At 45.2% G+C, this 13,610-nt stretch overlaps 1 protein-coding gene and 1 long non-coding RNA gene across 3 annotated transcripts in view; one reads left to right on the forward strand and one right to left on the reverse strand.

Moving 5' to 3' along the window:
* Positions 1 to 5,279: 5,279 nt before the first annotated feature.
* LOC128322784 (uncharacterized) lies at positions 5,280 to 11,777 on the reverse strand. Its single transcript, XR_008305989.1, has 3 exons — positions 11,318 to 11,777; positions 10,567 to 10,870; positions 5,280 to 5,537 (listed from the first exon to the last, which is right to left on the reverse strand). It is a non-coding gene; the product is annotated as an uncharacterized LOC128322784 (long non-coding RNA).
* SEC22A (SEC22 homolog A, vesicle trafficking protein) overlaps positions 11,416 to 13,610 on the forward strand; it is a 37,928-nt gene continuing 35,733 nt past the window's right edge. Inside the window, exon 1 of one of the 2 annotated variants that reach the window (XM_053244641.1) lies at positions 11,416 to 11,561. The gene's annotated coding sequence lies outside the window, so the exon portion shown is untranslated. The other variant, XM_053244646.1, reaches the window with a different exon arrangement.

The following is a 13,610-nucleotide window of genomic DNA, read 5'->3' on the forward strand; positions in this document are numbered from 1 at the left end:
ATCTGAGCTGTCAGTGACTGACCAGGAGCAGGAGCGTAACTATAATAGGGCAAGGGGAGACAGTTGTTTGGGGGCCCACTGCCTTGGGGGGGCCCCAGAGGCAAGTCACATGACTGACTCCCTCAGCTGCGCACCCGCCTGGGCTTCCTTCAGTTGTATTCATCCTTTGAAATTGATGTGAGTGTTCAGATCTGGAGCTACCAGAACAGCATGTCCTCCTCTAGTACCATTAAATGACTTGCATCGTCCACAATTTACAAAACCTTTTAAAAAATAATTTAGGATGATGTTCTATTTGTTACCACTATTCAGCCTCATTTAAGATTTCTTTACTTCATGAGCTGAGCTTCAGTGAGGGGGGAGCATTTTAAAATCTTGTCTCTTGGCCCATTCCAACCTTGCTATGCCTCTGACCAGGAGAGAGATCTTGGGATATTATAACCCCTGATAACTTGGCAAAGAGGCACTTTTTAACATGGTGATTCTATTTATTAAGCAGGGGGAGAGTAACTGGCCCTATCCACCCCCAGCACAGTACTTCCAGTGAATGTTGCTGGTGTCTGTCATGTTTCTTTTTAGATTGTGGGCCCTTTGGGGACAGGGAGCCATCTTATTTATTAATTATTTCTATATGTAAACCGCTTTGGAAACTTTTGTTGAAAAGCAGTATATAAGTTCTTGTTGTGGTAGTGGTGGACAGCTCATTGAAAGTGTTGACTCAGTGTGGGACAGCTGTGAAAAAAGGCTAACTCTGGGCTAGGAATAGTTAGGAAGGGGATTGAAAATAAAAATACGAATATTACACTGCCCTTATACAAATCTATGGTGCAGCTACATCTGGAGTACTGTGTAGAGTTTTGGTCACCATATATTAAGAAGGATATTGTAGAAGGCAACCAAGATGATAGGGCCCTGGAGCACCTTCCTTATGAGGCAAGGCTACAGCATCTGGGCCTCCTTACTTAGGAAAAGAGGTGACTAAGGGGAGACATGCTTGAGGTGTATAAAATTATGCATGGAGTGGAGAGAGTGGACAGAGAGAAAAATTTCTCCTTCTCTCACAACACTAGAACCAGTAGTCAGCCGATGAAATTGAAGGTCAGAAAATGTATGACTGACAATAGGAAGTACTTTTTCACACAGCACATAATTAACCTATGGAATTCTTTGCCATGGGATGTGGTGATGGCTACCAGCTTGGATGGCTTTAAAAGGGGCTTGGGCAAATTCATGGTGGACAGGACTATCAATGGCTACTATGTGAGCCACCTCCAGCCTCAGAGGCACAATGCCTCTCAATATCAGTTGCAGGGGAGCCACAGCAGGAGAGAGGGCATGCACATACCTCTTGCCTGTGGGCTCCCCAGAAGCATCTGGTGGACCACTGTGTGAAACAGGATGCTGGACTACATGGCCCTTGTGCCTGATCCAGCAGGGCTGTTTTTATGTTCTTTTGTTGAGTTGGTGGCCAGAGGTACTTTCTTTCAGCTTCAGATGATATTTATTTATTTATTTGATTTATATACTGCCCTTCCAAAATGGCTCAGGTTGGTTTACAAGAAGCTGCGTCCATTTCTTGAGATAAACTACCTCAGAACAGTAGTGCATATGCTTGTAATCTCCAGATCTGACTACTGAAATGCATTCTATGTGGGACTGCCTTTGTACATAGTCTGGAAACTGCAGTTGGTAAAGAATGCAGCAGCCAGGTTGGTCTCTGGGTCCAATCAGAGAAACCATATTATATTAAAAGAACTACACTGGGCAAAATACAAGGTGCTGGTTATAACCTATAAAGCTCTCAACAGCTCGGGGTCAGGGTATTTAAGATAATGTCTTCTTTGCCATGAGCCCCATAGCCCACTGAGATCAGACTGTGGAATGCGCTCCCTGCTGAGATACGATCCTCCCCATCTCTGGAAATTTTCAAAAAACACCTGAAAACCCATCTTTTCACCCAAGCTTTCTCAGCTTCCTAAATTGTGGGGTTTTTTAAATATCTGGTTTATTTTAAAATTAAAAACCCGATTTTGGGATTTTAATCACTGTAATTGTTTAATTGTTGTTTTTAAATGTTTTAAAATTGTTATATTGTTTTTTAATTTATTTTAGCTCTTTACTGCTTTAGTGGTTTGTTTTAATTGTAAACCGCCCTGAGCCATTTTGGAACGGCGGTATACAAATCAAATCAAATCAAATCAATCAATCAATTATTATTATTATTATTATTATTCAGACAGGTTTGTCTGCAGTTGCCAACAGCTTGCCTGGTGGCCACACAGGGATCGATCTCCTCTTTTGCCACCCCAAGACTCTGAAATGCACTCCCTGCTGAAATAAGAGCCTCCCCATCTCTGATAACTTTTCAAAAGCCCTTAAAGACCCATTTTTTCATACAAACTTTTTAACTTGATTGTGATTTTAAATTGTTTTAAGGTTTTCATTTTTGTCTTAATTTGTTTTATGTTGTTGCAAACTGCCCTGAGACAGAAGTTTGGGGCGGCCTACAAATTTGATATAAATAAATAAGCTGCTATCCTGTGGCACCTCTCCACAAGATCAGCCATGGCAGCAGCAGACTGGTGCTCAGCACCTTCAGCGGGGATGTTCACCTGGCCTTAGCCCCCAAAAGGCGAAGCACATCCTGCATGACCAGGTTTGGAGTGTGTGCCACACAATGGATGGGCACTAGCTGAAATTGCTTGGCTGCCTTCACTATGTTCCCAGCATTGTTGGCCACCATGAACCCACAATGAAGGTTCGGTTCACAGCCATCCCTCCACCTGCTTATCCATGGCCACCGACAGCTCACCTGCTGTGTGGTTAGTGTCCAGTACTCCCACATGCAGCAGAGCCCAGCTGTACTTTTTTTGCTGTATGGGAGGGGCTGGCCATGCCACCACTAGCAGATGTCCCCTCGCTCTCTTTCCTCCACCAGTGCATTGTGAGGAACAGGAAAGAAGTGTGCAGCCCACTGCGGGTGGTCCACAGATCAGCAGTGAAGTGCACACTTATGTCAGGCGCTGCTGCATGCAACAGACCCAACACGGCCTCCCTGTATGCCTAGTAGAAGGATGGCACCACCCAGATAGGCATATGAGGGGAACTTGTAGTCGGGGGCAAGCAGCAGGAGCTGCTGGCATAAGCTATTGTTCTCCACCACCTGGAATGGCTGTTCGTCCATATCAATCATCTTGGCAATGGCCCAGGTGATGAGATGAGGCTCTGGGCAACCAGACTGCTTGCCCAGCGACTGCACCCACCACTGCAGGCAACTTCCACTGCTTGGGAGCAGGAGCAGGTTCCTTGCCACTAACTGAGGGCACACCAGGCCTATTGCTGCCAGCAGAAGCAGGACCCCCCCCCCCCGGGTGATGCCTTTGCAGTTACTTCAGCATATCTGATGCCCCCAAATGTTTAGGGTTCTTCCTCCTGCTGGCCTGTGCCCTCCAGTGGGTGCAGACAGTATGTGTTGGGTCACCAGGGCAGAGGTCAAAGTGGGCTCACGTCATGCTACCTTCAGAGCCAGTCTGGACCCGTTTCGGTGGTAATGCTACTTAGGCTGCTAGTTTGTTCTGGGGCCCACCACCCAGAGGTGCACCTAGGTAATTTTGAAGCCTGGACCTAAAGACCTTTAGAGGCTACCCCTCCCCTGCAAATTAAGCATCATGGTGCTCAGCCAGGTGACCACACCACCCGGGACAGACTAAAAATGATTGTGGTGGGGGGAGGAGATGTGGAGGCCCTGGGCTTCAGCCCGGAAGTCCAGGGGTAACAGCACCTCTGCCGCCACCACCACAGCCCTCCATCTGGGGCTGAGGAGGTCCAGGATGCAGAATACTTCTTCCTGCTCCTCCTCAGTCTTAGACCGGGGTGATCGTGCTGCCAAGGGAGATTGGGAAGAATGCTGAGACTAATCTGGCTGGGCTAGCAGCTGACACAATGCCCTCCACTCCCACAGGGAGAGCAGACCACAACCAGTCTGCTCTCTGTGCTGCTGAAGTCTTCTGATCCTTCCTTCTCATGATGTATCCTCTTCAGCCGAGGCACACTATAAGGCCTCTGCCTCTAGTCCCAGTCCACAAATATGAGAAGCACTATTCATACATTTTGTGTAATCCAAATACAATGTACAGTATATAGATCTCTGAACGCTAGTACATGTTTTTATGTGAATGACTGAATTCATTTTAAAAGGGAACCTGTATATAAAGTTAAAGTGTGCCGTTGAGTCGGTGTCAACTCCTGGCAACCACAGAGCCTTGTGGTTGTCTTTTGGCAGAATTCAGGAGGGGTTTACCATTGCCATCTCCTGCACAGTATGAGATGATGCCTTTCAGCATCTTCCTATATCGCTGCTGCCCAATATAGATGTTTCCCATAGTCTGGGAAACATACCAGCGGGGATTCAAATCGGCAACCTCTGGCTTACTAATCAAGTCATTTCCCCGCTGCACCATTAGGTGGCTGAACCTGTGTATACACCCCCTCAAATGCATGGTACATATAGGAAGTGCACACTGCTGTACTTGTGTTCAACATAATATGAGGATAACTGTACCTATGTGCAGATACAAATCTGTACCCTCAATCAACGAATGCTCAATGTAACATGGGGATAGGGCTTCTGTGTACAGTGTACACAGATACAGATCTGTATGCACATACACTTATTCACTCATTGTATTTAACATACTTCCTATCTGTACCTGCATTTGAGGTGCCTGTTCTCAGGTTCATATTTAAAGGGAGTGCATGTACAGTCATTCACACAAAAACATGTACATGTGTGCCAACTGTAGACATGTACAACATAATGTCTGTCTACAGGTAGAGTTTGATTCCTTTCTATTTCCATGAACATGGGAGTGGTCATCATCTCCATCTTTTCCTGCCACAAGCAGGAAATAAAAGTCTAGGGTGGTTGCTGAGGACTTACTTCCCTACCAGGTTATCCTAGTGATGGCTCTGCCTCTCTCTCTTGTAGCATGGGGCTGAGCTTTTGACTTTGGCTCTCTTGCTGGCAGCCATCTAACTCCCCAGCCTTTGATAGCACACCAGGTTCAGCCTAGCTAGATGTGTGAATGTAGCCTTCAGTCCATTTACTATAATCAGCAACTACCCATAATTCCTTGTATGATTAAATATATTCAATTATATGGTCAAATACTAATTTAGACTGAGAGGGAAATTAAGCAGGCAGTGGTCCCCTGTGAGAAGAAAAGACTGGCAATGAGATGAGGGGTAATGGAATAAAAGTTTATTTGATAGAAGGGAGTGCAGGCAAGTTGCAGTGCAGTATGAAATGGGAGGGAGGAATTCTCTCATCACACTTCAGAAAGCAGAGACTTCAGATAAACATGAGTCTCATCAGGGAACTGGGTAATTGGATATGGAGAATCCTGCTTCCAAGTTGTCAGTTCAAATCAAGTGCAGCTCAGTTATGATGGGGAGTTACTAAGATCTGAAGATAGTTCGTTGGCCTTTGTGAGACGTATCAGGTGGTCCAACTTCAGTCCCCAGTGACAGCTAGCTGTCTATGTAAGAAAAACCATCAATACAAGCAGTATCGGTTCAGAGCCTTATTTTCTAAATATGATTATATTTTGGTTTTGGATAATGTTTAAAGAAAAATTATTCTAGGCATTTAAAAACAAGCCAATAGGCCCACATGTGCAAAAGCTGTATTAGAGGTGAGATGCTCACTATGATCATATTTGATGTTGAACAGTTTCCATTTTAACTTTGCTTTCTGATTAGATCTGTTGCTTTCAGAATAGTTATGTTTGCATAGCATAGGTGGAAGACTAGGGCTCAGCTCTGGGATTTTTAAAAATAAGGTATGTTCTATGCCATAAAAGATCTGATTGCCAGATTTACATCCAAGTGCTACATCCAGATTACATCCAAGTGCTAAGCCCATGTGATTTCATAAAATATCAGGGGTATAATCCTCTTCCCACAGATCCAAGGCAGCTGAGGAGTTCATAGCGGCCATGGGCCTATCTCAAGTGGTCTCGGGACTGACTCATATTGTCAGCCACATGCTTGATTTGGTCTTTCACTCTGATCAGGGTGGTGTTCCGTGGGTGGAGACTCCTGAGATTTCCCCATTGTCATGGACGGACCACCATCTGGTTAAGGTTGGACTCACAATCACTTCCCACCTTTGCAGGGCTGAAGGGCCTATTAGGATGGTCTGCCCGATAAGGTTATTGGATCCATTAAGATTCCAAGAAGCCTTGGAGGGATTTAGTGTTGGCTCTGCTGGAGATCCTGTTGCTGCTCTGGTGGAGAACTGGAATAGCAAACTCACTGGGGCAGTAGACACGATTGCTCCTAAGCGTCGTCTCTGACCCGCTGCAAAATTGGCCCCCTAGTGTATGGAAGAATTACGGGGGCTGAAGCAGCAAGGTAGACGACTGGAGCGCAAGTGGAGAAAGACTCGACTCGAATCTGACAGATTGCAACATAGAGTACATTTGAAGATCTATGCTCAGGCAATACATGTGGCAAAGAAGAGAATCTTTTCTGCCCATATTGCATCTGCAAGTTCACGTCCAGCAGAGTTGTCCAGGGTTGTGAGAGGGCTAGTATGTGCCCCTCCTTCCTTGAATCAGAATCAGGAACCATTGATTACCCGCTATGACATGTTTAATGAATTGTGGGGAAAATCTCTCGTATTCGGGACGACTTAGTCTCCACAGTTGTTACACTGTCTGATGTGGAGGTGTCCAGCGACTCCTCTTGTGTGATTAGGTTGGATCAGTTCCAGTTTGTGACTCCTGGGGACATGGACAAGCTGCTTGGAGTGGTGCAGCCTACTACCTGTTCTCTTGACCCTTAATATCCAGCAGGGGGATTGTTGTAGGAGGCCTGGCAGAGATCATAAATGCTTTTCTGAGGGAGGGAAGGGTGCCTCCTTGTCTTGAGGAGGCAATTATTAGACCACTTCTAAAGAAGCCTGCCTTGGATCCCTCAGAGTTGGGTAACTACAGGCCTGTCTCCAACCTTCTGTGGTTGGGCAAGGTAATTGAGAGGGTTGTGGCTTCCCAGCTCCAGACAGTCTTGGAGGAAACCGATTATCTAGACCCGTTTCAGACTGGCTTTGGGGCGGGCTATGGGGTGGAGACTGCCTTCGTTGGCCTGATGGATGATCTCCAAATTGGGGTGGATGACATCATCATAAACTACGTCATTGAGGTGTCCCTACAACTGTACCCAATTTGATTAACATTGGTCCAGGCATTGCAAAGTTAATAGGCGAGGGGACACACATAACATGCACAGAATGTCAGGTGATCTCATAAGCCTACTGAAAAGTAGTCTAAAAGTGGACAAGAAAAGGACATAAGAATGACCACAAGTGCATCCAGACATGCTTTTTGCTCAAACATAAGTCTTTCTAACTCAGCACAAACTTGTCTTTCTTTGTGCATTGCACTGATTGATTGTTGTCTTGTGATGACTCAAGGCTACTTCCCCAACTCCTTCCAAAGGAGCATGGCAGGAGACTGACATTAAAAAAAAAATTACTTAAGAAGCACTAGGTTAGCTGATTAGTTTGTCTGTCATGGGCAGTTGGAACATGGGAAGGAAGCAGTCTCAGTCACTACAGAAATATGTGCTGCAACTTATGTTCTTTTTCAGACTGTAGCCCTATTCACACATTATGTTCAACTCATGTACAATCTGAGTACAGTGTATGAATGTACAGATCTGTACACACAGTTATTCACACATGTTCAATGTACATTCAATGTACTTCCTATCTGCACCATGCATTTGAGGTCATTCACACAAAAACATATACACATGTGTAGACACCTGAATGCACATACAGCATAATGTCTGAACAGGGCTAATGTGTGAATAGGATTTGGACTCTATATGCATTCATTTAAAAAGTGAGCCTGGATACAGCTGTACCAAAAATGAATAGTACAGATTGCCTTCTTTCAAGGGTTTCTGCCCACTTGACAGTCATCAGAGAGGGCTCTGCTCTGCATGCTGAATATGAGGCAGGCTCAGCTGTCATGCACACAGGACAGGGCCTTCTCAGTTATTGCCCCCAGACTTTGGAATGCTCTTCTGGCTCCTCAGTCTCCATCACAGTCTTCAGAAAGCAAGTGAAATCTTGTTTTTTTTACCCAGGTTTTTACATGAGTATTATTTTTGTTGCTGCTGCTCTGTATTTTATGATCCTACTGTGTATATTTTTAAAACTTTTAATTATATTTGTATTTTTATATTCCAATTTAATATTTTTATTGTGTAACTGTTTTATAGTCTTAATTGTTTTAAATGTTTTGTAAACCTCCTTGAGATTTTTTTAAATTAAAGGAGGTATAAAAATGTAACAGATAGAATGATAGACTGGAAATGTAGTGCAATACCTGAGTTCAACGGAACGTGTGAGTAATTGCACATGCATACAAATCTGTGTAGGTGTAACTGTATGTGTATTGACTATAATGTGTGAATGGGGCTCTAATGTTCAATGCACATACAATCTGTGTACAGTGTGCAAATGCATAGATCTGTATGCATGTACAATTATTCAACAGGTTATGTTGAATGCACATACAGCAGTACACTTGCTAGCTCTATCCTACATTTCAGGGGCTTGTACTGAGGTTCACTTTTAAAATGAGTACATTTACAGTAATTCACACAAAAACATGTACAGTACGTGGGTTCAGACACCTGACCACAAATACAATATAATGTCTGAATAGGGCTTTTGTGTACAACATCTGTACACACCCTAATGTTGTTAAGAAGAATTTTTTTTAGTTTGTGTGGAGAGTAGTCAAGGTGTGGAGAGAGGAGAGCCACTCAGCATTGCTATAGGTGTGTGTATACACACACACTCATATGTATAGGGAGAGAAAACATGTGGTCATGGTTTGTACCTTAAAGGCTCATATATTATAAATTAAATATAATTACCAAATATTATTGAAAGGATCACACAATCATTGTCGTGTCAATTAAAACACCTTTTTTTTTTGCAGATACTATTTGTTTTGGTCTTAAACCCAGTCATTTCCCATTAACCATTCCCATTTAGCCCCACTCCCTTCTCCCACCATGCCACTTTTAAAAGGATACACGGCTATAAAACTACTTCTAAAAATGTACAAAGTGCCTCCCCTGCAGAGTCAGTTCCCATACAATCAGGATTAATGGGACTCCCTTCCAAGCTTGAACAGCGATACTTTCTAAAATACCATTAGCCCCACCTCTGTTAACAGCTTTCTTGGGCACACAGTCCAGTGTGGTGATGATCTTTCCACCCTCACTTGAGTTCCTCCTCCATCCGGTTGCTTCCATCTCTCTCACCCCTCTTGGTTGTGGCTGCAGCATTGCTAGTGCCTGTTGGTGAAGCTGCAGCCCCTTATCCCCAGAGACCTCCCCACCCTCACCTGAGCCCCGCTCCTGCTCCTCCCCACAGGAACAGGAGCAGCTGCAGCAGCGGTTGACTGAGCCCTTTCTCGCCACCGCCATGGCAGCTCGTTCCCTTCAGGCCGCTCGACAAGCTGAGCCCGCTCCGCCAATGGCCTCGGTAGCCCCAAACAGCAGCAGTGCTTGACTGGGCCCTGCCTTGCTGCTGCCACTGCCATGGCTGCTCATTCCCCTCAGGCAGCTGACAGGCTCGTGTCCATCCCTTGCCCTCCCTTCCTTCTTTCTCTCTCCCCCTCTCTTTTCTCTCTCTCCTCCACTCGCACTTCCCCTCTCATCTTTCTTCCTTTCTTCCTCTCCCCCTTCCTGAGTTAACAGATCCAGTTAACAGGCACTCAGTACTTCTGGCCACTTCCAGCCAAGGAGGGGGAAGGGGCGGCAGCAGGGTTATGCTGCCGCCCTGAAGGATTTTACCAGCAATGAGCACCAGCGAGGGGAAAGCGGTGGGAGGGGTAAGTGCACCCTCCCCCGCCCTTAAAGCGGCACCCCCGCTGGAATCAAACTGCCCTGCCACGGTTCCGTGCACATCCCTAGCAGGGATTCGAACCAGCAGCCTTGTGCTTGTTAGTCAAGCATTTCCCCACTGTGCCATTAGGTGGCTTGAATGTGAGCAAACAATATTAATTTAAAACGGTTAGCATTTCATATTCTAGGTCAGTTATAAAATATCTCATATTACTGTTTATCAAAAAATTAAATTTCGTTATCTTTATAAGCTCATATTTAGTTATTTGTATAATTGTTTCCATTTTGTTTGATCAATCAGCTTAAAATGGCTATAGTTGAGGAGAAAATGTAAATCGCATCCCAAAAGCCTCAAAAGGTGCTAGTCGCACAAGGACATATGCTCCAACTCTTTTCTTTCTTGGGCAGGTCACTGTATTGTATTGTCCATCTTATTTTCCCTTTTTTGGAATATATTGTCAAAATGATATTAGTGTAAGTTGCTAAAGTTTGGAGTTTTTGTTGGCTATCAGAATATCTAGACATTAATGAGTGGAGAGTGGTGGATACATCTTGACTTTAGTACCTATGCGTGGAAAGCCATGCACATGAACACTAAGGCATAATGCAAATCAGAAGAACCTGCACAACACACACCTGTGGGGGATATATTCTGAAATGTTGATAGCATACAAAGTCTTTCAAAAGAACGAATGCCCGGCTCTCGACCGTTGCCTTGCTAAATGGGTAAAGAGACACCTTCTCAATTGGTGGCTCTCTCATATTTTGTGGCGGGAGCGCGACTGCCCTTCTTGAGCCCAGCATAGAGGTGTCTCGAGTGGTTGTTGCTGGTGTCTCCCTTGCGTTTCCTTTTAGACTGGGAACGCTTTTGGGATAGGGGATCCTTTCCTTTTTCTTTTCCCTTTGTAAACCACCTTAAGCACGTTGTTGTTGTTGAAAGCTGAAATAGAGAAATAATAATTTTAATAATGTCTGTGGCGTAGACCAGGGTTGGGGAGAAGGCTGCTGCAGAGCAACCTAGTCCTGCAACCAGGAGAAGTGGAGCTTCTGGCACTGTGTAAAGGGGGAGAATATCACTGGTATAGGAACGTTACAATTGTTACAAGCAAGTCTCTCTTTTCATCTCCGAAATGTTGCAGGGTACGCGCAATAGTGTACCGTCACAACAAACACTATTCCGTGTAGTATGTATCAAATCCCGTGCTGCAGTACTTGAGTTCTGCCAGCCAGCCGCAGTTATGATTTCAGTCAACATCCCCTCCACCCTAACGTTGTTCTAAAGGATTCCGATTTTATTAGCACTGTGTGATTTGATTGTGCAAACCAGCAGAGGACTCTCATCTCCCAAAGGAATGAAGGCAAAAAGAGCACTGGTCCCCTTACACACCCGCGAAGGCTCGACTGGGCTCCGCCAAGGGGTGGGGGTGGTATACAGCGATTCCCTACAAAGCAATGGCGACTCAAGCACTCTCCAACCCGTCTCAGCAATGGCGGCCCTTACGCGTCGTCACGTGATTCCTTTGCACCGCCGTCGATCCCCGCGAGTGTGACGTATCAGGCACCCAGAACGCTGCGCGTGAGCCTTCTGAGCCGCGGCCGGGCGACTGAGGCTGCCGCGTCTATTAAACAAGGTAATTCCGAGCCCCCGCCCCCACTTATCCAGCCCCTAGTTGCCTAGCAACTAAGCTAGCTACCCAAAGAGAGGCGCGGGCTCTTTCTTTGCGCCCTGGGCACAGGTATGTCTCTGGGGAAGAGGGAGAGACGGCTGTTGTCTTCCCAAGTCCCAGTGGGCCACACAGCTGCACGCACCCCGTTCCCACCCTGTGCCCCTCTCTGCGTTCCTGGGATGGGGTGACAGATGGGAGGGAAGTGGTGCCTTTGTACTGGGATCCTTAGCAACCAGAGATAGGGAAGTTGCTACCTTCTTATTTTCTTCTGGGCTTCAGATGCCTTAGGGACTCCGGGACAGACTAGATGTCTCTTCTCAATTTTTGCATGTCATAAAGTACTTAAAGGCACAGTAACTATGTCGGGGCGTGGGGGAAGGTTACTGTCATTAGATGCTCACTGTGTGTTGTGGCTCTCTCCCATTCCCTGGGTTTTGGCAAAGGCCTATGATGAGGATTTGAAAAAGCAAGCTTGGATGTAATGGGCTCTATACACAGAGATATACAGTGGTCCCTCGACTTACGAAGATAATCCGATCCGAACGCACGTTCGTAGGTCGGAATTTTCGTAAGTCGAAAAGCGCATCCACGGAGGTCCGGAACACTCGTAAGTCGAGGAAACCGCATCTAAAAATTCGTAGGTTGAGGAAGCCGCATCTAAACCGGCAACGACTTCCGGTATTTTTTGTCATTCGTATGTCGAAATCTTCGGATGTCGAGTGCTTCGTAAGTCGAGGGACCACTGTACACATATACATACATCATAGGTCGCCATGTTGGTCGGTTGGAAAAAAATACCACTTTCAATAATATTTATATCAGAACCGCATCCCTGCCAACACATCCCTATTGCCCCTTTCAGGTGAGTGGGGGAACAGGGACATGTTGCCAGGTTTGGGACCAAATAAAATACCATAAAGTGGTGGGAAAGTTTTAGTTTTTTCTCTGGAGAATTCAAGAGCTTGACTACTTTAGGATATTTTCATTGGTCCTGAAAAAGAAATAATCCTAATTTTGGATTGTACATTTATTTACATTATTTCAGGCCTAACACCACTTTTACATTTCTGACTTTTCCTCCAAGGAGCTAAGGGTGGTGTACATGATTCTTCCCTCTTCTTCCATTTTTATCCATACAATAATCCTGTGAGGTAGGTTGGGCTGAGAAATTAGTGACTGGTCCGAGCTTCACAACTGAGTGAGGATTTATGCTCAGGACTCAGTGTTTCTAAGTGCCAGCCTTCCCCAGAGACCTGGTGGTGGTAGATGCTGGAGAGAAGGATGTACTGCTTTTCCTCTGCCCCCTGGCATATGTGTGAAGAATTGGTATGAATATGGGAATCATTTGCTTTTACTTACTTACTTACTTACTTATTTATTTTTTAAGTGCAAGGGCGGATGAAGGAATCCTGCATCTCAATCTGCCTCACTTGGAAGCTGCAGAAATTACTGTGACCTCAAGGAACTGCTGTGGGTATTGCAGTCAAAACTTATTTAAGTTTTGGTTGGTATTTAAGTACAGATACCAACGTGTATGAGGTCTCAGTGTGCTTCTTGTTTGAGCCTGCTTGTTGCTTAAAAAGCACAACAAGAGGGTAGTAGTTTGCTGCTTGTACCAGGTTTTTCAAATAGCTTGTAAGTTTGGTATCTCTCATTGTGCTTTTTCCATATGGTAAGCTTTTTGTCCTTGAGACTACACTAATGCAACTCTCTTTGGTGTTATTCCCATTGCAAAAACTCAGACAACAAGTGTAATAGCAGGTTTCTTAACCTTGGGCCCCCGGATGTTGTTGGACTACAACTCCCAGAATCCCCAGCCACAAAGGCCATGTCTGTGAATTCTGGGAGTTGTAGTCCAACAACATCTGGGGGCCCAAGGTTAAGAAACCATGCAATAGGGGGAAGGGGATATCAAGGAAACCTCAATCACCCTTTTAATTGTGCATGTACATAGTGATAAAAATATTATTACAGCACTGAGATAAGAAATTATTTTTCTAAGTTTTGTTAGCT

This window comes from Hemicordylus capensis, chromosome 1 (assembly GCF_027244095.1).
Source record: "Hemicordylus capensis ecotype Gifberg chromosome 1, rHemCap1.1.pri, whole genome shotgun sequence".
Taxonomy (NCBI): Eukaryota; Metazoa; Chordata; class Lepidosauria; order Squamata; family Cordylidae; genus Hemicordylus; species Hemicordylus capensis.